The 25754-nt window shown below is 41.6% G+C and overlaps 1 protein-coding gene across 15 annotated transcripts in view; it reads left to right on the top strand.

Annotated features, from left to right (window-relative positions):
• PHACTR1 (phosphatase and actin regulator 1) overlaps positions 1 to 25754 on the top strand; it is a 259502-nt gene that overhangs the window by 93039 nt on the left and 140709 nt on the right. Inside the window, exon 1 of one of the 15 annotated variants that reach the window (XM_032442500.2) lies at positions 9195 to 9288. The exons of the other annotated variants lie outside the window; for them this stretch is intronic. The gene's annotated coding sequence lies outside the window, so the exon portion shown is untranslated. Of the gene's footprint in view, positions 1 to 9194; positions 9289 to 25754 lie in introns of those variants that run through there. 15 annotated transcript variants of the gene reach the window in all.

Below are 25754 nucleotides of genomic sequence, written 5' to 3'. Positions count from 1 at the left end.
TCACATTTTCTGGGCTACATCTTACTCACTGTTTAACCAGAACTGTGGATTCCTGCAAGAGACAGTCACACCTCCAATGCCCCCTGCCTGAAACATTAGTTCATAGCTTATCCCTATTCTTGAGTGTGTGCTTTAAGGTCTTTGAAGAAACTGTTCACAGGATTATATTTCATATTAGCAGTCTCAGTAAGCTGCAGCTTAAACTCTCTGTGAACTCGCTGGATTTTTATGAGGCAAAAGCTATTTCTTGAAAGGCAAATCTTGTATATTTTTAGTATCTGCTAGGGGGCATCATCTGATAAATAATCCTGTGTGAATAATGCTAAGATATTTACAGTGATACAGTAAGGAAGAAGCATGTTATAGAATTTCTGGGCATAAATTTCACTCATGGTACAGTGCAGTTTCTTTTTATTAAGTTATGTAATTAAATGTTTGTCATTATTAGCATCTCTGAAAGAAAATACGCAGGTATTAGGCCAGCCCTATTCTTATAGATTAGGTATTGGGGAGAGGTTCTTCATCACAGGGTGGTCGGGCCATGGAGTAGTGGCAAGGGCACTGTCCCAAGTGCTGGAGTTCAAGGAGTGTTTGGACAGTGCTCTCAGTCTTACGGCTTGGATTTTGGGTGGTCCTGTATGGAGCCAGGAGTTGGACACCATGATCCTTGTGGGTCCTTTCCAGCTTGGGATGTTCTGTGCTTCTGTGATTCTAGATTCTGGTGTTTGCAGTACAGTTATGGTGTGTTTTATACATTTCCATTCACGTTGCATTGGATTGTATTTCGCTTAGAAGCAACTCACAGATGTAATGTAGCAACTTCAATCATGTTTCTCATTGCTTTTGTAATACTTGCTCATTTATGAAATTCAGGAATGCAAATTCACGTACTTCTTCTAGGACGTGCTTACATGCAGGCAGATGGTTGGTATACCCGCTGGGAGCATGGATTTTATGAGCACAAAACAGCATTTGCGAGCAGGAGAGAAATTCACTGTGGAAATAATTCAAGAAAAATATGGCAGGAATAATTCAGTTTCTTTTATTAAAAAACATTTATCACTACCATATTCCTTTAAAACTAATATACAAATGTGTGTGCATTTAGCAGAGCATGAATTTTCTAAAAGGCCAAAGTAAGCACAGACATTAGCAAGAGAGTTATTTTACTTACTTGAGTAGTCCAATTGAATTCTTTGCAGGATAGAGGCTCTGGGGAGTGTGATGAGTGGTTTGATTAGTTTTAAACCATCATATTTAATCAAGCACTGTGCATTCATTCACTCCTAGGAAGGCTTTTTCAGGTCTTTATATCATTATCGGTTTATGAGACTTTGGAGCCCTAGATCCAGTGTGGAGCAAACCCCATTAACTGACATCACCACATGCTAAAACTAAGGGATTATTCTCAAAGTCTAACTTTGGACTTAGATTGCAAGAACAAAAAGACATGTCTCAGAGCTATAATTTTAATTGGGATATGGTTTATCTGCAAAGCATCCAGAGTTCATTCCATTTATACCCCTGATAAGAAACCAGAAGAGGTGTGCATAATAGGATAGCAGGCAAAATGAAAGGAAAAATACACATATCAGTTAATTTCATTTGGCTGAACAACTTTTTTGAATAAGAGCACCTGTAGACCAGTGGTTCTTTCTCAGGTCTTTCCTGAAACAGGTTATTTTCTTGGACAACTGAAACGTTTGGTTTATGCTTTTGTGGCTCCGTTGAGCAACTGTCAAAGCAAACTAGAAGGGAGCGTATAAACATGAGGGGGAATGGCTATTTGCAAGAGTGGTTAAAAGGGGGAATGTTCTTTAACAGACAGTAGAGGTTTAGGTTAGATATTAGGAGGAAATTTTTCACTCAGAGGGTGGTGATGCACTGGAACAGGTTGCCCAAGCAGGTTGTGGATGCCCCATCCCTGGAGGCATTCAAGGCCAGGCTGGATGTGGCTCTGGGCAGCCTGGTCTGATGATTGGCCACCCTGCACATAGCAGGGGGTTGAAACTGGATGATCATTGTTGTCCTTTTCAACCCAGGCCATTCTATGATTCTACAGTACTATTCTATATTCTAATCTCTTACACACTCCAGTTGTATTAAATGAGCTTGATAGATTTAAAAAGGAAAAGGAGGGGGAAAGGTTCTTGCTCTGTTGTGATTTCTTTTATTAGCTGCAAAGGAAAATATGTGAATTACAGCTGCCATGTGGCAGTAGCACAGTTGCAACCAAAGCAGCCAGTTTGGAATGAACTCCTTGCTGCATTAAATGAGTTTCAGCAGGGCTAATGCTGTAAAGCTAGTGGAGCACAGTCTATTATTTGGATGCGCAATCTGCCCAAGGTTGTTCACCATCCTCCCCACAGGAGACTCAGAGGACCTGGAGGAGGTTTTCTGTTCGATATTAGACTGTGTGAACATGTAGTCCATACAGACTCATACAGAGTCCCTTTCTCTGCAAGAGAAAACAAGAACTGTTTTCTTTCTATATTGGTTAGCATCACCATGCTTAAGTACGTTGGAGAGACATGGTTATCTTCAGTCCTTACTAGTTTTATGATAGAAGGTAGTAGTTGGCGAACCGTAGCCCCTTCAAGTAGCCCTAGTGCGAGTACAGTCCTTGCTTTGAGAAGTTTACAATCTAAATAAACAAATGTACAAGGATGTTAAGGGAGGTGCTTGCTGAGGGAAAGGCAAGTGACTTGCTCAAAGTCGCCGAACTCAATTTGTAATAGAGCTACAAATGTGTTTCCAACTACACTCAGAGCAAGGTGAGATTTTCCAGCCAGTGACAGATTTAAGGTTTGCTGTCTCACTGTCTGGTCTAGTCTTAGGATTCACAACATTGCAGTAAAATCTATAGCGAATGCTTCTAGATGTGGAAAGGACTTGAGGTATCAGATCTAATAACTGTAAGTCTTACATACAGGGAAGGTGTGTTGGGTCACTTTTTGATGCTTCTAAAATCGCCAGACAATTCCCTACCTAGACAGAGGAAATACATAAAATAGAATGAGTAATTTTTTTGCCAAACAACTCCTAAATCACTTTGGATTCTCTTTGTATGTTGAGTAACCAGTGAATACTCTGCCCTGAACTAAATATATTACTGGCTTTTGTTAAAAGAAATGCCAAGTGAAAAGATCCCAAGTTCGTGACTTCATGTCAGAACAGCAAGAAGCTCTCCATCAAGATGGTTTCTTTCTTCTACCTGCTAGGGCTGACTTGATGCAATTGTAGTGTCCTTTGGAACCAATTAAAGACTTGCATGAAAGCAAGCAAATACTTGCTGGAAATCTGTCTGGTTTCCTTTGCCTGGTTTCTGGATCTTTCAAAGAGCTGGGACTGGAGACTCCCTTCTCCTGGGCAGGTTGCAACTCTGCTGGTGCCTCTTGCTCAGTCAGCAGGTTCCCTCTCCTGAGTGGAGATGAAGACACACATAGAAGAGTGGACCCTGGCTGGGAAGAGAGAGGTGTCACTTACCTATACGTGTTGGCAGATAAGGAGCAAAATTCTGGTCCATGATCTTTTCTTTCTGAGTAACCTGCATTTAGCAATCTGGAACACTGATGATGTGTTCTTTTTTTTTAGTTTATTTTATTTATTTTTTATTTTTTTAAGAGAACTGGGGTCTGGGAGAGCAAAAATATATATATATATATTATATATGGTTTGCTTTTATAGCCACTTCTTTCTATCCTTTTCTGAATGAAAATGCAGAGGTAATGTTTAGGGTGTTCTTTTTTTTTTCTTTTTTTTTTTTTCCCTTTTGTATGTGTTTTTCCTTCCTCGGATACTGTTGAATGATATATTCAATCTTTATCCTCATAATCAGACGCATTTCAGGTGCTCTGGGAGATGTCATTTCTTTCCTATATGAACTTTCACGGCCAGATTTTAAACAAAGGCCAGTAAATATACAGAGATCTACAGACTGCACATTCATTGTTTGAAACAAATCATAGTACTTACTACCACTTGTCCTGACATACCAAATTAGGGTTTCTACAATAGGAAACATGCTCTCCACACTGTTGTTCGGCATTTGAAGAAATCAAGAGACTGATCAGGGAAATTGTTGACCATCCACAAGCAACCTGTGGGAAGTCTTTTAGAAAAAGAAAAGTTCCTCTGTGAAGTTTTTGGGATTAGTTCTTATGTGTCATCATTGGTCTGTTCATATTAGATATAACTTTGCAGCTGAATTTAGCAGAGCGGCTCATCTGTGTGAATTCAGTTTAGGATTGAGTTTATTTATTTTGTGTAAGAAACCAAAAACCTTTGTGGATATGAGAAACGACCATATGAGGGTGGTTTCTTTCTTTAGGAGTGGGAATAGTATTTCTTCAAATTTGAGATCAGAAAAACAAAAAAGGATGCTGATTTTGAAGATATGGAAGACAAAATGAACTCACTGCATTGCAGAGTAGCCTTGTGGACAAATGGAAGTCTGAGTATTGGTCACATTAGCCAGCTTTGACGTTTTCCCAATTGCTGTGCTGCACTCATTGATCTCAGAGCAGTAAATACTTTTTGACACAGTATTTTCAAAAGAGTCCCAGCAGTGGACTGTGGATTGTACTCTCTGTAATTGTACACAGCGAATAAGTAAACTTGGATGGCTTTCAGTGCCTGAACCATGGCGCATGAGTGAGGCCACATGTCCAAAAGGGCTACAGACCTAAGGAGAGCGTCTTAGAGCAAGACAAAGGAGGAACCTCCTCATCCATTAATTCAATGGATTTCCCCAAAACAAGATTCCTGTGTCCTTGAGATGGTCCTCAAATACAAGGAAAACATTTCTTTCTGAAGTTGGCTCCTGCAGCATGGATTGCATCATCTGCATAGCATTAATCTTAAATGAGCTCTTGGTATTGTGTCAGGGTTTTGTAGTTACTGGGGGAAAATCTGTGTAAGTTCTGCTGAACGTTATTCTTGAAGCGTGCAAATGTTCTTTTTCATCTGCACAAGTACTGCAGTCTGTGCTCTCTCAAACGTTAAATAAGAGAATAAAAGCATTTCTCTGAAAAGTTAGAAAGCAGAGATGTATTAAAAATAACCATAGCTGGAATTCAGTTTGGATCTTGACTCTAAACGATCAAGCAGTTCATTTTAGTCTCAGTACTGGCAATTTCTGGTTTAGTCTTGTCAACTTTGTCTCTTGTGTTTTACTCTCTTTCACACCCTTTCCATCTTTTTCACAACCCATAGCACATAGATGAGGGTCTTTTGAATGATTATTAACTTTGTTGTTCTTATAGTAATTTAAGGCAGCCTTACCAGTTTCCTACTTTTTAGCTCCTATGGTAAATTGTTTTAAGTGGCAGTATCATGTCATAGATGGGTCTTATGTGGTGGCCCTTTGATGAGTGTTACAATGGAAAGTCACTATTTCTGCTGGATATTACATTGAATACAGTGGAGGCAGCTTATGAGTGTTTTATTGCGTTATCTTAGGCAGTCCCTACATCTGAAAGTGTAAGCACCTCTCTTCAGCATTACGCTTGATCCCACTTAAAACCTCCTTTGAGCAAGTTCTATATATACACACATGGAAAAAATGGAAGAGATAAGTCTCTTCCAGTATCCTTGCAAAGGCCACCAGGATGGGCAGTGAAGATGCTTCTTATGACCCCTGTGTCCAGTATCAGTGTTAAAGCTGGGAACTGGGTTTGGTAATCTTGCTTTGCTATGTATCAGTCACCACTTAGTACTGTGATGGCAGCCAAGTACAGTGGGTTAATATGCAGGGTAAGGTGATAGAATTTAACCAAGACCTTCTGTTTTTCATAGGCAGTTTTAGTCCTTAGGTGAGAAAAGAAGAAAAAAAAAAAAATCTTGTTTATATTTAGAACCAATGTTAGGTTAATGGGAATTTTCTTGAATTTCCTCTCATTGCAGAAGTGTTTTAGGTGAGCAGCTTAGAGCTTTTAAAGAAGAGTATTCAGTGACTGCACCACAAGTGAGCTGCTTTGGTTTCCAAGAGCTGGCCATTATCTGTAGCCAAGGTGTGGAGATATCGACAGATTAATGATTTCTCCCTGTGACTTGAACTGTTTTTCTACCGTTGCTGTTAAATTTGACCTTGAAGCCACGACTGATCATGTTTGCTCCTTCTTCCTGTTGCACCAGGACTTGTCTAACAGCCAGGTAGGAAGGAGTCTGCACTGTGGCAGGCTCTGCACAGAGAGCCAGTGAGTAAAGAACACTGCAGAAACCTACTTGAGTCACCAGAACTGGAACAGGCTTGGAGCTGTCAGTACACCATTGATTTTTACCCTTAGGCTTTCCCTGTGCCTTTAGCCAACAACTTTGCTGTCCTACCTCAGTCTGCCTATCTGAAGAAGGAGAACATTAATTCTGGCTGAGTTTCAAAGGAATGCTGTAAGGATTAATAGCTTTCTTTTTCTGCTGAACGTTGTAGAAAAGGAAAGCAGCTGTATTGCTATTGTTTCCAAGATGTTTTTGTTTTGTGAATGTCTTCTGACATATGGCATTTTAATGCTAAGAATATTTATGCTGTGGACTTTCTTTTAACACTCCTTTAAGTTGCCTGTATGAAATACTTTATAATAAGAACTATATTAATAAATTACTCAAAGTTTTACAGACAAAAGATCAAGTTCAGAATCTCCCTCGCTATTTCATTGTCCCCTCAATTGCTCCATTACTTAGCAACATTTAATCAAATTTAATCTTCAGCAAATCTCTGTGTCATTAACATTCTGCTAGACGTTACTTTCACATTATTCCTGAAGAGTTTGAAATAGACAAGGTTTGGGATTACTTTAAAGGCACTATAGTGAGGGAAGGGAAAAATTATGCTCTTGCTGCTCTGAGATATAGCATTAAACATAATTCTTCTTGAGCAACTTAAGCATTGCTGTCTGTTTCATGTAAGCTCCTCTTGACGTTGGATGTTTTTGCCCATTTTCCGCTTTGATCAGACTTAGTTGATGAAATGGGTTTTATTTTTTCATATTTATCTCTGTGATGCAGAAAAAAATGGACCCACTGTACTGAGTCGAGTGAACCCAGTGAAGCTGCACCAATGATGATGGCTGCCCCAAATGGTCGGCCATTCTGTGTGCAGCACATCTAGATTTCACGTGTGACTTCACACACAGATTCTTCTTAGAAGCCCATCTCCTGGGACTGTGCAGCCGTGCTAGAATCTCATATCTTTGGTGATATGAGCTCAGAAAAGCTTAGAAAGTCTAAAAATAAACCAGCTACACAGACTGAATCAAAGTGCAGTCAAACAGAACGCTCTTCTATGTTTAGCACTCTTTCTTAAATATTAAAGTTGAAGATCTGGTGGGGTTTTTTTTTAGATTGCATAGGATGAAATTGGTGAGAAGAAACATCAGATTCCTCAGTAAATGCTGATCCCATTTGTGAGAGTCTGAAAGTCTGGAAACTTAACATGAGGGCAATATCAGAGTGGACCTGCTGCCCTCCGCACTGCAGCTGGCAGCTGTGGGCCTTGGAGGTGAAACTACATGATGCATCAGAACAGCAGAAACATTTGTGAGACAAGTGTCAGGTATTTCTTTCCTAATACCCAGATAGGTGCCCTGTTGCATAAGTTCATCTGACTGTCTTTTGTTCCACTAGTGACTGAAAGTGTGCATCAGTACTACGTACAATCATCAATATGAGGTTAAAATAGTGTTCTGTGCTCTTTCCAGAGGTCAGTAGCTTTAGGACAATAAGACTGCAAAAATCAGAATAGTCCGTCAGCTCTTCACATAAAGCTTTTCCATACATGCCAAGAGAGTCTCTATGCTGCAGTTGCATTGATAAACAACTCTATGCTAATTATATCTTAACTTCGCACTGCAAAAACCTTCCAGAGCATTACGATAGAGGTGGTGTAATCCCATATCTCCATTCTAAATGTTTATTATCAGATCACTTCAGACTTTGTGAAAGCCTGAAATGTTCTCCTGGTTTTGAACAACTTTAAACCTTGGAGAAGCCTGGTATGGGATTTTAATTTGAATTTAAAAGTTTCTTCTGCATTTATACTACTGAAACTTCTGCTCTCCCCAGATCTGATAAACTAACATGCATGCATATCCTCTTCCACCTGGTGACCGTTCCCTTACTGAGAATGTGTTGCAGACTTCTTGCTAGCTTCTTTTCAGCTTCCTATATCAGTGGGTTCTTTTCTAACTTAGGTGAGGTTTACACTACTATGTAACCAGGTTTTTCTGACAGCAAGCCCAGTGTGAGTGCAAGCTGGTAGAGTTACAAGGTGCTAATTGCACTCCCTTGTCATCATGTAGTTTTGTCTACCTTCTCTGGTTCCTCAACCCTAGCCCTGGTGAGCCTTATCCTGGAGTGAATTATATAATTGTGCTGTTGCAGGCCACATGACAGGCTGCTTGAGTAATTCCCTGCAGAAGGAGACAAACTGCATTTGAAGGAGCTCAGCAGACAGTATCTAAAACACAAATGTGTGGTAGTAGCATGTGATACCAATGTCACTTCTGCTGAGATCTCCTACTAGCACTGCAACCACCTGGAAGCTGCATTTATAGTGCTCAGTGTTCTCAGAGGGAGAGCATAGGCTAGCTGGACTTTCAGCTTGTTTCTTTCACAACAGCTCAAGGGACCTCAAGGATCATGAAGTTCCAACCCCCTGCCTGGCAGGGCCACCAAACATACACATTTACTAGATCAGGTTGCCCAGGGCCCCGTCCAACCTGGCCTTGAACGCCTCCAAGGACGGGGCATCCACAACCTCCCTGGGCAGCCTGTTCCAGGGCCTAACCACTCTCCTAGTGAAGAACTTCCCCCTAACATCCAACCTAATGGATGTTAGGAACCTAAACTCATGGGATCCCAAGTCCGTTCTCACAGCTTTGCAGTGGTGTGGGACGGAGGGAGAAAGAGAAAGCAGCTGGACTGAAAGATGCCGGCATCCACTAAAGACCCTCTTCATTTATAGTTAATACATGGGAAGTGGGGGGGGTAGGGGAAGGGCCAGAATAAAAAATGAATGTGCCCATTTTTCAAAAATCCTTACACTGTGTTTGGAACAGTTAATTGCATTGATTGTTCTGACCTCTGTATCTTCCTTTCACATGGGAGCTGGTCATTGAATTGTAACTTGTTTTGCGGCTGGCTGAAGACAGAGGAGAAGAGGCTGTCTGGCACCGCAAGGCTGGGTGGGTTTTCAGAGCACAAGACTTAAGGAGGCTGTTGCTCAGTTTCAGAACGCACAGCTGTTGCAGAGTGAGGGAGGGAGTGTGGACGCAGCCTTGTGATCTCTGTGAGGTAGGCAAAAGCACAAACCTTGCACTTGTTACTGCCTGGTTTTATTTCTCGTAACGGTGATGTTATTAATCGATAGCATTTGGGTTTGCAAAGTCCTCTCTTTTGCTTGTGGCAGTCGGATGTGGATGATGATAGCAGCTGGGTGTGTTTGCCCAGAAGCTGGTGTGTATGAATGAGGAGATCAATAGCTGTGCTAAAAATTACTGAGCCATCTGGGATTTACAGATAGAGGATTGACTTGCAAATCCCACTGCAATTGAGATCTGCAGTAACTGCTGAAGCACAGCTCGCATGATAAAGGTATCATGAAAAGTTATCCAGAAGACCTGAAACAACTTCTTTCAGTCCTCTATTGCAAAGAGGCTTAGGAAAGGCAGAAGAAGAAAATGTTAAAGCTGTGGGAAATGATGTTTGGCTGCTAAGTTTAATTTTTTTGTACATTGTTGTTGACATTTGATTCTGAACTCACTGCAGGAGGACCACAAGCAGAGAGAATAGAAAAGCTTTGCTCAGAAAGGCAGCAGAGAATGCACTGGGAAATGGAGCATTCATTTCAAGTCCATCTTATGATTGTTCTGCGCTCTGTGATTATGCAGAACTGCAGCATCTATCAAAGTGCAGAAAGGATCTGGGGAGGAATCATGGTCTGAGAGTACAGTGCAAAAACAGTCTTTTATTGGAGGTGAAGAAGGAGATGCTTTCGCAAGAAATTGACTGGTTATCTCTTGTGGCAGTTTTGATCATGGATTTTAAGAGTAGAATTAGTCTGCCAGTCTTTTTCAGTGATAAACAGTGGTATTTGCTTTTTCTTCCCATGAGGAAACAGGTGTGGGTCAGTTATGAGCTGCCACATGGGTTTCTGCTCAAGCTGCTCTAAAACATGGCTGGGAGTGGAGAGGCTGATTGTTGGCGCTGGATGCTGTTATTGTAGACCTGTGTAACTGTTAAGTAAATCCAAGTGTGCTTATGGTGTGGAGCAAAATAGGTGTTCTTGATGGTGGGTGATGTCATTTATGGAAAATAAATAAAGTGGTTGGTAAATAAACCTGAGGACACAAGATGTGGTTTATGCTTGGTAGCCCTCCACAATAACCGTGTTGCTCACAGTGCTGTCTGTTTGGAGGTTTTTCAGGGTTTGCAGTGTTTGCCAAATCTTCTCTGTGTTTTTATTTCTCAGTGGAGATATTCACAGTAAAAAGATTTCAACTAAAACTATGATAACTAGAAGGCGTCTTTCTTATGTGTAGCTGTCACTGCATCACACAACAGATGTAGTGTGGACCTAACCCTGCTGCCCTTACTAACATGTTAACAGAGCTGCACTTACCACACTGGTGTTCCTAAGGAGGGATGGGCCTTCGTAAAGCTCTTTTCCCATATTCTGTGTCTGTGGCCCTGATTTTGATCAGCTGAAACTGAGAAACAGCTGATCTTGTCTTTTGGTTTGTCTTGGAGGGCTGCTGGTGGAAATGTGTCTCTTCCTTTAACCTACATCACTGACTACCATAACTCTGTGGGAAAGTCTCCTTAAGTTGATGTTTATAGATGTATTCATCACTTGTGTAATGCTATTGCTCAGTGAAGTTACAGGGAGTGTCTGTATAGTCAAATACAGAATCATGGAATTTCTTGAGTTGGAAGAGACCAATAAAGGTCACCTAGTCCAACTCCCCTGCAATGAACAGGGATGCTACTGCTACATCAGGTTGCTCAGAGCCCCATCCAGCCTGACCTTGAATGTCTCCAGGGATGGGGTATCCACCACCTCTCTGAGCAACCTGCTCTAATGCTTCGCTTACATCATTTTTGTTGCTCCCCTGGGACATGCTCTAACAGATCCGTGTCTGTCCTGTACTGAGAACATCTGGATTCCACATCTGGACACAGAACTACAGGTGTGGTCTCACCAGCACAGAGCAGAAGGGCAGTATCACATCCCTCACTCTTCCATCCACTCTTCTTTTGATGCAGCCCAGAATACAGTTGATTTTCTGGGCTGTGGGAGCACACTGCTGGCTCATGTCCAGCTTGCTTACTATATGCTAATGTGTTTGCTATCCGGGATGTTCTTTAGATAGGCCTGTAGGTAGCTAACAAGATGTCACTACGGTATCTTTTGAAGGAGAAATAATTTGACCATCCCCTTACATAACTTTTGTGATTCTCCCCAGCCCAGGTGTTAAGAAGCTGAATGCTCTGATACTGTGCACTGTCTCCACTGAAGGCAGTAAGAATTAGGATCACATATCTAGGGAAACATGGAACCATTGATTTTTATAAGTGGCAGTCAGACTAACTGAAGATCATAATCTCTCAGGAGGTACTGTCACACTTCATTGGAAAAGTATCCTGCAAGTGAGAGCTTTCCCAAGGGAACTGTGATAGCTGAAAAAGGAATCATAGAATGGCCTGGGTTGAAAAGGACTACAATGATCACCCAGTTTTAATCCCCCCGCTGTGTGCAGGGTCACCAGCCACCAGACCAGGCTGCCCAGAGCCACATCCAGCCTGGCCTTGAATGCCTTCAGGGATGGGGCATCCACAGCCTCCTTGGGCAACCTGTTCCAGTGCGTCACCACCCTCTGAGTGAAAATCTTCCTCTCACTATCTAAGCTAAACCTCCCCTGTCTCAGTTTAAAACCATTCCCCTTGTCTTATCACTATCCACCCCCATAAACAGCTGTTCCTCATCTGGTTTATATGCTCCCTTCAAGTACTGGAAGGCCACCATGAGGTCTCCCCTGAGCAGTCATGCATATGTTGGCCAGAAGAAAAATGTAGCTCAACAGAGGGGTTAAAGTTGTGTTAAGTGTGTTGAGAAATGAGATAGAACTTAACATTTTTTGCCTGGATCTTCAAGTAATAGACTGATGTATATGTGAGTAAAATCCAGATAATTCAAACTTTCTAATCCTACCACTAGCTGATAGTACAACAGAAGATGTCTTCAGAGCTTTTCAGAGCCTATCAAGCCAGTAAAGGAGCAGATACATTTGTTACCTAGCTGATAAGTGTGAATTCATCCCAAAATACTTTGAAACATGGAGCATTCATCTTTTTCTTCTTCATACTTCATATGTACTGGGAAACGGTGTGGGGAAAATGCTTTAAAATAGTAAATCCAAAACACCTTCAATATCCTGCTGGAGAAAGGTTATCAGGAGAAGCCATCAGTCTGCATGTATTTGACATCAGGTCAGAGCCTCTCCAAGAATGAAATGCATCAGCTTTTCGAGTCAGTGGAGTTAGATGGGATGAATCTGTCTCTCCTTGTACCTTTCCCACCTTTTGCTTAATGTGGTGCAATGAACTAAACCTCAAGACTTGTACAGCACCTCTCCTACTAATAGAAATATCTACAGATTAATCAGGCTGTGGTACTTCACATTAAATCTTACTTATTATAAATGATTGCTATGTCTTGCTAATTAGCTTTCTTTCAGTTTTACTGTCTGCATACTGCTGATCCAGACAGCCAAGAATTTTGGTGTTATTTTATGCTTAACTGTGCCATATTAATTTTTTTTTTCAGGGGTAGGAGTATGAAGGGTAGTAGATAACTCCTCTGTTAAATTTGTGTCTGTGGTAAGCAAATCTGAAACAATCAAATGGGAAAGAAAGTTGTGTGTTTAAGCATATGAGGCTTTTGAGGCTCTCATTTCTAACTTAGAGAAAACAAATATTGACAGTATTTTTGTCTTCATTAAATATCTAAAATAATTAATTGGAGTTAAAGTTATGTAGGAGAAAATAAGGATAAATTTTTTGGGGAACTAAGAGAACAAGCTACAGCTTTTCATCGTTTAGTCTTGCAGCCATAAGCAGTTTAGCAGAGTAGATTGAAAAGGTCCGAATAATACAGCCAGCCAAATGTGCTATTTCCATTCCCCAAAGGCCAGGCTAACCTACTCTCTGGAGACCTGACACTGATCAGACATGCATCTCCTGGGGAAAACTTCAGGTCTTGAAACAAGCACGGTAGCATTCTGGTGGGATCATTAGTGTTGAAAAAGCCAGTAAATTCTGCTGCTGCTCCCAAGCTCACATGTAGTTTGAAGTTACCTGTCTTGCTCAAGTTTTTCGTGGATGGAGTATAACTGATAACTTCACAGCAGGATAGGAGACCTGAGAAGGCTTCATCTGCACAGATATGTGTGCTTGGGAGGTGAAATGAGCTTAGGGGTTCCTGCCTCTCTACTCTGTGCTGGTGAGACCACACCTGGAGTACTGCATCCAGATTCAGAGTCCTCAGTACAGGAGAGACATGGATCTGTTGGAGCACATCCAGAGGGGACAACAAAAATGATGTAAGGGGTAGAACACTTCCCCTGCAATGACAGGCTGAGAGAGACAGGGCTGTTCAGCCTGCAGAAGAGAAGGCTCTGGGGAGGCCTGAGAGTGGCCTTTCAGTATCTAAAGGGGACTGTATGAATGAAGGGAACAGTCTTTATAGCAGAGTTTGCTGTGATAGGGCAAGGGGAAATGCATTCAAACTAAAAGAGGAGAGATTTAGACTGGATATAAGGAAGTTTTTTACAGTGAGGGCAGTGAAGCATTAGAGCAGGTTACCGATGCCCCATCCCTGGAGACATTCAAGGTCAGGCTGGATGGGGCTCTGAGCAGCCTGATATACTGTAGATGTCCTTATTCATTGCAAGGGAACTGGACTAGGTGATGTTTAAAATCATTCTATTGTTCTTCGAGGAGAGAGGAAGGCTTATCACCCAAATGATGTGTATTTATTACTCTTGTTATTAAGAAAGACCTCAAGACAGAGTAAATGTCACCAACGTGTTGAGCTCTATGAACTTATGCTATCTTATACCAGCAGTGTATTTAGCTAATTAGGATAGTGTTCTGTGTTCTGCATATTTATCTCAGCATGAAAGAAACTTTGTCCCCTTCACAAGCCATGTAGATGCAGTAGCTCCAAGGCCTAAGCAGGTAGTCACAAGCAGCAGGAGTGACAAACCTGCTTAAGAAACTTCCTTTAAACCTGAGGTGGTAGTTTTCCCCCTTCTGCCAGGACAAGAAGCCATCTGCAGATATTAATAAGTGGTAGCATTGTAATCAGTTATTTACAGATGCCTTAAAATAACAGAATCAGTGAGAGAAATCCAGCCTGGATGTCGTGGTGCTTAACAGTAATTGTTATTTTTCCTAAAAATAAATGAATCAAGGAAATTAACCCCCTCCTTCACTAATGTAGAATGGCATCCTAAAAGGTCTACTTCAATGAACGGATAAGCTGTATGCTAACTCATTCCCTGCATATACTGGATTGTGGCCATCCCTCATGTGAGTCATGCAGGAACTCAGTTTGTGGGAGAAGTGATGACTTGGCCATCAACCCTATATGTGGTTGCTTTTCAGTTTCTGATGTGTGATTTCTCTGAAGAACAGTATTAGCTTGATTTGTACTTTTTATTATTTGAAAGCCATTAGATTGGTGGTCAGTTGTTTTGAAGTCTTCTTTTTGGAGTGATTTTGACCTGTTTTATATTCAAGCTTTCTTGCTCACAAACTCCCCTTTTCCTTGAAAAAGTGTTGTGACTGATGTGCTGGCAGCCTTACTTCCTGTCACGTACATGACTATGTGCCTCCAGGAAAACCATGGCTTCGTTTTAAGGATTGTGTTTGAAAAGGAGATGAAAATCGGTGCGGTTTGGACTTATTTTTTTCCAAATAATTGGTGCCTTGTTTGCTTCTCATTGTGGTCAGATGGGCACATCTTAGAGATTGCTGCCTTATAGAAAATGATTGTTCATGCTTTCAGAAAGCTTTAGTGCACTTCAGGTTGGGTTAGTCATAGTTACTAGTCATATGTGGAAAGCCAAGGCTTCAGATTTGCCTTTTTTGTTTTCTTTAAGTCATCTTACTCTGAGACCTCAAGGGAAGGTAAATTAATCACAATCTAGTGACATTCCATTAGGGAAACACAATTCTTTTTAAGTCTCTGTGCAGTTATTACAGGGAAGCTTTCATTGTGTCAAAGCCTCAGATTGAATGTGATAATACAGCAAAAAAAGTTATCTCTTTCCCAGTGTGCAAAAAATATTAAGTTTATATTAGGAACTAGATTGCAAAACATTTTTTCTCCTTAAAACAGACACAATCTAGAACTGCTTATAGTATCAATGAACAAAAGGGACGTCTTGGTTTCTGAGGCCAGCTTTCTGCATTGCATAAATAACAGAATCATAGAATCCCTAGAGTTGGACTAGATGACCTTTAAAGGTCATCCAGCTCTCCTGCAATGATCAAGGACATGTACAGCTAGATTAGGTGGCCCAGAACCTCATCCCGCCTCATTTTGAAAGTCTCCAGGGATGGGGCATCAACCATATCTCTAGGCAACCTGTGCCACTTCCTTACCACCCTCACTGTAAAAGACTTTTTCCTTATACCCAAGCTAAACCAATCCTCTTTAAGCTTGAAGCTTAAAGCCTAAAGCTTTCCCCTTGTTCTATCACCACAGATTCTGATAAAGAAACTGTCCACTTCTTTACTGTAGCACTCCTTCAGATACTGAAGACCTACTATCAAGTCATCTCAGAGTCTTTTCTTCTTCAGGCTGAACAGCTCCAGCTCCATATGAAGCCTCACCAGCACAGTGTAGAGGGGCAAGATCATCCCCCTTGACCTACTGGTCATTCTTCTTTTGATGCAGCCTGGGATATGGTTGGCTTTCTGGGCTGTGAGGGCACACTGCTGGTTCACGTCCAGCTTGCCATCCACCTGTACTGCAGGTCTTTTCTCCAGGCTGCACTCAATCCTTTCATCCCTGAGCTTGTATTGGTAGGGAGGGCTGATACAACCCAGGTGCAAGACCTTGCATTTGGATTTGTTGAACCTTCTGAGGTTCATGTTGACCCACTGCTCAAGCCTGTCTAGGTCCCTCTGGATGGCATCCCATCCCTCTGGTGTGTTGACTGCACCCTGCAGCTTGGTGTCATCTGCAAACTTGCTAAGGGTGCACTTGGACCCCACTAGCAATGTCATCAATTAAGATATTAAAGTGTACTGTTCCCAGCACTGACCTCTGTGGGCACTACTCATCACCAATATCCATCCAAATATTGAGGCACTGACCACCACTCTCTGAACTCAGTCCTGCAGCCAGTTCTTCATCTGCTGAACAGTCCACCTGTCAAATCCACATACTTTGTGACCCCATCCCTACACAGCCTAGCATACCTATGTTTTGTCTGTGTGTGTAGTTCTGGATGCCTCCCAGTAACAAATTACAGGTAATGTTGAAAAGCATACCTGAAGCAGAGGATGTTGAACTCTACACTGAGTTCAGTACTGATGAGTGAGCGTGGTAGGTGCTTGGAGTATTTAAAGGCAGGGGATGGATTGCTCCTGTCTTGCTACATGTCATTCATCCAAGCAATTAACAGTATAGCTGACAGACATGTCCAGAGGAGGGTGACAGTAAGCAACTCAGCTTTGGTTAGGGCTACAGAGAGAAGTGCTAGATTTGGAACTTTCCTAATACATTTCTGTTCCTTTTTTTGTTTGTTTGGTGTGCCAGCTTGTTGGGTTTTTTAATACAACCATGCTTACCATTTGGGGGTGCCAGAACAGGACACCTTCCCTGTACCTGAGTGCCATGACTGTTCTGTCAATGAAGTCCCTTGCTCCAGTCAGCCTGAAAAAGGAGAGCCCAGAGTACATGCACTCTGCTGCATTTTCATAGAAGAAGCAGTGGCTTCCTGGTACCCACCTTCCAAGAGCATCCAAACAGCTCTTGTTGTAATGAAATGCCCAGCTGTCAGATGAAGAAGGGACTGGGCTTCAGCTGAAACTCAACAGTGATATTTTTTGTTGGCTTTATCGAGCAGAATCAAGGAGTTCACGTTATCTACTTGATGCTGAAATTACATTCTGGCAACACATAATTGGATACAGACCTGAGCACTCTTGAGATTATAATGAAGCACAAAAGCTTGAGGACCTAGATATTGCTGGCTTTTATGGTAGGCATCAATTTATCAATTGTCTTTGATACAAACGAGTATCTCTCACTATGCTAAAATTATGTTTCTGCAGCAAATCAGAGCTGAGCAGTAGGATTCATGTAAAGATGCACAAGTTATAGTTGTGCTTGGCAATGTGCTCCCCGTTTTTCCCATCCTCCTCTTCTGTTTCACCGGGATAGCAAAAGCAGCAGTCTTTATTAATAAGTAGCCTAAAAATGAGACAAAAAAAATCGCTGAGTATCAGCAATCCAAAGTGAAAAGCAATTACTGGTAGGAGTCATGTTGTCTTTCAGCCACTTCCAGATGTGCTGGTTAGAGGAAGAGATGAGTTGGTGGCAGTTGCATGCTACATTTCATTACTGTGCCTCCAAGCACAAATCTTGGAGCAGCTTGGCTGGATAGATGACTTTCTGTAGGGGAAAAGAGTTGTGTTTTGAGTTTGTTGGGTCTTCAGGTCTCCTGGTGTGAGTGTAGTATGTACCCACAAGGGTGGAAGAGCCTCTGTGTGATGCAGCAACACCAGCAATTGGCACTGTGTGCTGCTAGAAGTCATGCAGGACTCAGGCAGACACTCCTTACCCGCTATTGTTCCTGCTCATCTTAAATATAAGTACTACTTTACATTTTCTAATGTTCTCCACCACCTAATACGTTCCCTTTGAAATGTAATGGAAAGTTACTGCTTTAATTAACTCGTTGATTGTTTGTAACAATTGTTAATTGTACCTGGCTGAGGAGCTGGGAGGATCTTACTGTCACTGATGTGACTGGATAATAATAGATTTTACTTTTCATATATTTCTATAAAACATGCTTTCTTTGCACGAGCTTTTATTTCTGACCAGCTAACTTTCAGTTCCCATGAATGGTAGGTGCAGGCGAGCAATCAGCCCCCAAGCAGCAAATGGGATGAAGATATTTCAGACTTCAATAACTTTGCTCCCTTAGGGATACTCTGGGCAAACAACGTATTCATTTTTGTATGTAATGCATGAAAGCTACTACAAAGCTGTGCCATAGCCAGGAAGTCCGTGTATTTCTGGAAGCATCATCTTTGGCTGGCTTCTTCTAGGAGCCTGAATAGGGTTTGGTTGTTCACTTTTAGAAAAGGAAAGAAATTAAAACAAAACCAAAAGAAAACCACAATGAATATCCTGAAAAGCCACCTCTGAGATGCTGCTTCTGCATCTTGGCATAACAGCCGGCACTCAGCCTGCTGCAACCCACACACATTCGCTCGTTCTTTTCAATAGGCAACGTGTGGTTGCTCGTTGTTACCACAGATCCTGGGGAAGTTGGCAAAAGTCAGCTCTTTCTTCTTCTGCTTCTCTCAGCTAGATGACAGAATGTCTGCATGGCACGGTGTGTGAGCACAGCATTTCTTCCAGGTAAGGATTACCTTGTGTAGAGGTATCTTCTAAAAGCAAATTCCAGTCCTTGTCCTTCTGTCACTGGCAACTTGCAGTCCCTTCTTCCAGACATACTGGGAGATTTTCAAATGAATATCAGAGATTCTTCCTGGGTTTTTATTACAGTGACTAGCCCTCATATCTCTTCTGTATGTCCTCTGGGACATAATGTAGTTCAGTTATAAGTAATAATATTTTCTTTGGGCATTTTGTGTTTGTTTACAGAGTGTAGCTGCACTTTTGGCTGTTGTCTGTATTGAGAGATTTTACTGTTTCAGTAATGCTGTAGAAATGACCCTTCTAATGGGCTTATGCTGCTTAAGGATAGGATTCTGCAAGCATTACTAGAATTGAGTGGTACTTTTTCCTGGCTGTGTATCCATAAAATAATGCTTATGTCTAAAGCACAACATTAGAAGCCATCCTTACACATTATAAACCTCACTGAAGTCAAACATTCTCTTTGAAAAGAACTACCCATAGCATGCCTGAAGATGTTATAATTGTTTTTTCTTTACATCTGTAGTCCTGGGATCGCTTGCTTCATCCTGAGCAATGCAAGAGACATTTCACTGCAGTATTTGTATGTATTTGCATCCAGTTTAGCAAAGTAGAGGAGTTTAGTTTAGAATCAATATGGGGTAACTTTGTAAGCAGTTACTTAGTTTACTAAGTTGATTGTATTTACTGTGTACCTTTGTAGGAGAAAGGAGAGCTGATGATGATTTGTTTAAGAAGACATTTTTACTGTAAGGCAAGGCCTTTCTGTGTTATTAAACAGGCATTATTTTGGGGCATCTGCTTTAGTCTATTACCTCAAAGTATTGTGTAGAAGAAACTGACTTTTGAGGTAGAAAATATGCCTGATTTTTGTGCATTTCAGTACTAGATGCACAGCCACAGTGCTGCTGACGCTTTTAAACCTTGAGGCTGAGAATGCGGCAGACTGGATGTACTGAGCATAGGAGAAATGTTCTTTAGTTGTGTTTTCTTTTCTGCGAGAGGAAGGAGGGGAGGTTGCTTGTGTAAAGTCTTATGGATAGGAATTGGTAATGTTTGTTTGCCAAGAAAGTTTTTTCTTCGAAGATGCCCAGTTTGACCTAGTTGAATGCAGACAAAATACATTGGATGCTTACTTAAATAATTGTTCACCAGCTTAATGGGTTAGAAGCGCTCCTCCCTTTTCCATTTCAGTTCCGATATGACTGACTCCTTTTAAAAAGCTTAAGAAGCAATGAAGATTCATTTCCTTAGCCTAGATCTGAACCCAGCCTTATATGCTACAAATGTTTCTTTCAGCTGTGAGGAGAGGGAAAAAAAAAACCTCAGAGTGAAGGTATGAATGGATTTTAAAACTTTCTGACCGTACATCAACATTTAAAATCTGCATTTGGATCAAATAACAGCACCAGACACCAGAAATTAGTATTTTAACACTGCCCTGAAAAACTACGTTTGCTAGAATGAGAGAGAAAAAAGAAGATTTAATTTGAAATGAGGGAGATAATACAAGAGATGGTTTTGCAAAATGCCGTTGATTAGGACTGTAATGGAAAGGAATCTTAAATGAATAGAAGCTCAGCGTAGTATTTAAAGAAAGCTGGATTTACAATGCTCCAGATGTTTTGCTTAGAATAAGCTTCATTGACCTGGAATATTAAAGTGTCTCGGCGTACTTACTGGAGCATTGTTAATGCCTGCGGTCAGGTTTGTTTCAGGATCTTTGGTTTGAATTTCAATGTATTTCGTTTCTGAGCACAGCAATCTACAAAGAATGCTTCTAAAGATACAAATTATAAAGATATATCAAACATCCAGACACAAAGCTCGTGCTGTCACTTCTCCCCATTCTGCTTTATTTTTTAAGGCACCACAACTGCAAAGATCCACTGTTTCCATAAAACCTATTTTTTGCAAAGGTTGCATTATCAGAAGGGGTAGTTAGGTACTGGAATAGGCTGTCCAAGGAGGTGGTTGAATCACCATCCCTGGATGTGTTTAAGAGCCGTTTGGATGTGGTGCTCAGGGATATGATTTAGTGTAAGGTTTTTAGAGTTAGGGTACTGGTTAGGCTGTGGTTGGACTTGATGATCTTCAAGGTCTTTTCCAACCTGGGTAATTCTATGATTCTATCAAAATCCTTTTTTACAACTACTGTATTTGAAGGATGTTTGCACCTTTTAAAGTGTCTTATCTGACCCAATGGCCCAGCTATCTTTTGTAGCCGAAGGTACGGAAGGCAGTGCACAAAGCAGGTGAAAATCTACAAAAACAAAAACAAACAGGAAACCTCTGTAATCGCCATTAAAATGCTCATTAAGCAATATTTTGTTTGTGTTGAGTGCAGGTACTGTTTTCTTACTGCTTGGCTTCCTACTCCAGTAGACAGTTGGCAATTGTTCAGTTGCAGAGCAATGACTAACACCAATTTAGACCCTTGGGACTAAGAGATATTACGGTGTCCCATACTTCTTGTCAACTGAGGCAAATGACCCAGGCCTGCGGTATCTCCTCAATCTACTGATGCCTGGGAGAACCACCCTAAACTTTATGTTACACACAGACAGAATGAATTTTCTGAGCTGCCTCCATGAAACAGTTGGACTCAATGTTCTGCATCTGAATGACCCTACTCAATTTCAAAACCTGTGAACAAAAACAAAGGTCAGTGACACTGTCTTTCATTCCTCAGTATCCTGAGGACCATGACTTTTCCTCGCTGTTTTCCCCAGAATAGTTCTCTTTGTTTATCCCTGAATGTTTTATCGTCTTCTAAAACTTAGTGTCATCACCCCTGTGATTAGGCAGCTGCAAGCCTTTGAATGTCCTGGGACTACTAAAAACGTCAATAAAAGGGTCCCGATGTCATCATTATTGAGCAGCAGAAATGCTTTGTTACGTGGTCCATGTCCATTTTGGCAGCAGATAATGTAAAGATGATACACGTATTCCATCGATGGGTTTTTAAGAGAAGAAAGCACAAAAAGATAATGTAACAGAATGTAGCTTTATCTTGGAGAGTAAAGAAGTTCCCTGTATGGTCTGGCATCTCAGCTAGCTTCTGACTTGTTTGCCTGAATCAAGCTAAATTGGTCTCCATTGCTCCATTGTCTAAAATGCCTGCTTCAGTTTTCTTCAGAGGATGGGGAGAAAAGACAGGAAGAAACAAAGGAAAAGACATGTCTACCTGTGCCACCCAAAGCCAGACTTCCCTTGTCTGTGCTTCACCCTCCTTACAAAACTGTGCTTTTATTGTAGCCATGGGGACATTTTCTTCCACCTCCTCCCTGAGATGCTTTGATTAATGTTACTTAGTCATACCTGAATTAGCACATTCCTGCCTTGGAGACAAAGTTTCTCATTTACAAGTCCTCAAATCCTGCTTCTAAACCCGGTGCTTCAAACTTTTTATAATGGCAACTATTTTCTCTTTGGGCCAAATGCCAAAACACAACATTTGATAGCATGGGTTGTGTGGTTCAGCATGGGGAATTGAAGACTGACTCACCTCCCACCTGTTCTCCTCCATGCACTTGGTTTTGAGGTATTATTTTAGGGACCCAAGGAAAGTTTTCAAAGTCCCTTTACTCAACGTGATTATACATTTCTCAAACTCAGTTAACTTTCCTACCTTCCTCCTGTCCTCCAGCTTTTTTACTTTCTTTTGACCCCATTACCAGTGTGTATTCAGCACTACCTCTCACCTGTCTATTCATGGCTACATTTACTTTTCCCAAAACATAAAAAATGGGAGACTGATAATTCTGAGAGCTGCTAAAAAATCCTGGTAAGGAGTTGAACTACAAGTTGTGACTTGAAAATCCCAGAGCTTCTATGACTGCAACCCAGCAGAAGAGGGAGATTGTGTGAAGATGTTGTTTATATCTCCTGTTAGTGAGCCAGAAGCTGCTGCCTTCCCTTGGTATTAGCTACTATATATGCCTTCTCTTTCTCACTGCAGGACTTGTAAGAACAGAAGCAGGCTCTTTAGGTGCTGGTGAACACTGTGGCTGGAAAAGGATAGCTTTTCTTTGTTCTTCGCTTCTTTATGTAGATTTCAGTTGTGCCCAGTATGCAGTGTGCAATTTCTAAATGCCCAAGCAGGAGACATAGCTTCAACATGGCTTCAAGTCAGGCTCTGACACACTGTTTTTGTAAGACACAAGACAAGCTATGCCCAGTTTCTCTTTGTCATATAGAAATTAAGGTGATATTCTCTACCTTTTCAAGGCTGAGCTGTTTGAAAAATACCTTGTGTAAAGCAGCTCCTCATGCAGGTTGAGGTCTTTATTACAGATAATTACTTATGAATAAGCCCTCATCCTAAAGAGCTTACAAGAGACCAAGCTTATTCCACGCAGCCTGATGAAATGAATCATATGGCATTCACGTTCAGTTGGCACTGACTTGACCCGAATTCAATGTGTCTGATATGAAGATGAAAATCTTTTCATATCATTATAAAACCCCTTCAACCATTCATCATCTCTAATTGCTAACTTCGTTATCCCTTAGCTAAGCAGCAAGCCAACTATTCATAATAGCTTTATAATAAGCCACTTCATTTTCTACAACTCGTGTTCTTATTTTGTCACCTTTTTTTGCTGTGAAGTCCTGCTTTGGTCAGAAGAACAAGAGAAAGAGCAAAGCAAACACTTGTTCCCTCCCTTACTGGTCTCTGTGCCTCCTATTGGAGGCCAGATTAGCCTTACAAAATTCCTTCTCTTGCACATGCAGTGACTGTTGGTGTCCTGTATTGTCAGGAGATGGAATCTTTTCCATCTGTACTTCTGTGTTTCTGTTCAGATATCAAGGGAGATGTCCCTCGGGCACATGCTTTGTTGTGTGATACTTGTGTGTGCCCAGAGATTTGTCCTCTGTCAACCAGAGCACAGAGAGCACATTCCTTTAGACAGAAGCTGTTCAGAAGTGATGGATGAGCCTCTGTCAGGGAAGGTTACAAGACGTAGTTAGAAAATGTGCATAGTTCAGGATTTCTCAAAGCAGCTAGAAAATAGGGCCAGAAGAAAAGCAGCACCTTGATGTGAAAACCTTTTTTGCAGCTTGAGAGAAGTCTCTCAAGAAGAGAAGCTGAAGGTCCCATGAGGAAGAAAGCCGTAGGGTTTCTCTGAGAGAACTCTGACAAACTAGGTGTATCCTCATGTGTGCAACTCAGCAGGTTCATCACAAAGTGCTATTAGGATGGTCATGTCCAATTGAAATACTGATGATACGAAGTTAGGAGGATTGGCTGACACACCTGAAGGCTGTGCTGCCATTCAGCAAGACCTGGATGGGCTGGAGAGCTGGGTGGTAAGAAACTGGATAAGGTTTAATGAAAGCAAGTGTAGAGTTTTGCACCTGGGGAGGAATAATTGCGTGCACCAGAACAGGTTGGGGGATGGCCTGCTGGAGAGGAGCTCTGTAGAGGTGGACATGGATGTCCTGGTTGGCCATGAGCCAGCAGTGTGTCCTGGTGGCAAAAAAGGCCAACGGCATTCTGGGGTGCATTAAAAAGATCATGGCCTGCAGGTCAAGGGAGGTGATCCTCACCCTCTACTCTGCCCTGGTAAGGCCTCATCTGGAATATTGTGTCCAGTTCTGAGCTCCCCAGTACAAAAAAGACAGGGATTTCTTGGAAAGAGTCCAGCGGAGGGCCACAAAGATGGTGAAGGTCCTGGAGCATCTCCCCTATGAAGAAAGGCTGAATGAACTGGGTCTGTTTAGCCTTGAGAAAAGAAGACTGAGAGGGGACCTGATCCAGGTCTATAAATATCTGAGGTGTGGGGGGCAGAGTGGCGAGAACAGACTCTTTTCAGCAGTGTGTGGAGACAGGACAAGGGGAAACGGACAGAAACTGGAGCATAGGAAGTTCTGCACAAATGTGCACAAGAACTTCTTTACGGTGAGGGTGACGGAGCACTGGAACAGGCTGCCCAGGGAGGTGGTGGAGTCTCCTTCTCTGGAGATATTCAAGACCCGCCTGGACGCCTACCTGTGTGACGTGGTGTAGGGAGCCTGCTTTGGCAGGGGAGTTGGACTCGATGATCTCTGGAGGTCCCTTCCAACCCCTACAATTCTGTGATTCTGTGATCTGTTCTTGACATCGTGATGCACCTAGAGCCTTAACAGAGTCTCAAAGACGGGCTTCTTTAAGCTCAGAGTATATTGGACTTAGAGAAAATTTGAAGGAAAAGGTCATTAGAACAGAAAGCTTGTTGAAATGTTGACTCAGAGTGCATTGCATACTGCAGTTCCTCAATTCTGCTGGGATTCCTTGGAGTTTCAGTAATACAAAGCAATAAAAAAAAAAGTTCTGCAGTAGGTATTTCCACCATTTTTCTGCATCTCCTCCACTGAATGAAATGTGCGTTGTACTGCAGACTTTCCACTTCAGGTTTCTGTCATACATTCAGATCCTGTTGAAACTTGAAGTAGAAGCGAATTCTTTTAGTACATTTTGTACTACTCCTACCTTTGTCCTTTGTCTGCTTCAGCAGACAGACATTGTGATCAGCACAGGATCATGGTGGTGGAGAAGTTGGATCCATAAAAAGCTAAACAAACAAACAAACAAATACACACACACACACAAAAAAAACAGTAGTAAGTTCATATAATTCTCACACATGATGGCTAAGATTTCAAAGAGTAGTATAGCTAATATGTTATGACAATACATCACTAAGAAAGCTGCTTTAGATTTAAGCCGTGGTAGGGGTTAGCATTTCCTTCTTTTCTACAAGATCCTGAAAAATTACTAAAATCCAATCTGAATCTTTAGGCTTTATAATTATCCGACAGGCAGATGTTAGAAAGCTCAGCAAATTTCACTTAATATGTTCCAGGATTTCATCAAGAACTGATTATACAGCGCTTTCTTCAGATCCTTCAGCACACTCCAGCTTCTTTTGTTGACTGCTATTGAGGGCTTTGAGGAGGAAAGCAATATTTCATATGGCCTTTTGTCAGGAAGATGTGTTGAAGGCACGTGTCTTGTCTGTTGGTTTGTAGAGACTAACCTGGTTGCGTTAAACTCTGGGGACAGGAAGAAATGATGGCATGGGACTGC

Source organism: Coturnix japonica, chromosome 2 (genome assembly GCF_054131305.1).
Source record: "Coturnix japonica strain WE chromosome 2, WE-NBRP24, whole genome shotgun sequence".
Taxonomy (NCBI): Eukaryota; Metazoa; Chordata; class Aves; order Galliformes; family Phasianidae; genus Coturnix; species Coturnix japonica.
The sequence above is the reverse complement of the archived record's forward strand: the minus strand, read 5'-3'. Positions and strand labels throughout refer to the sequence as shown.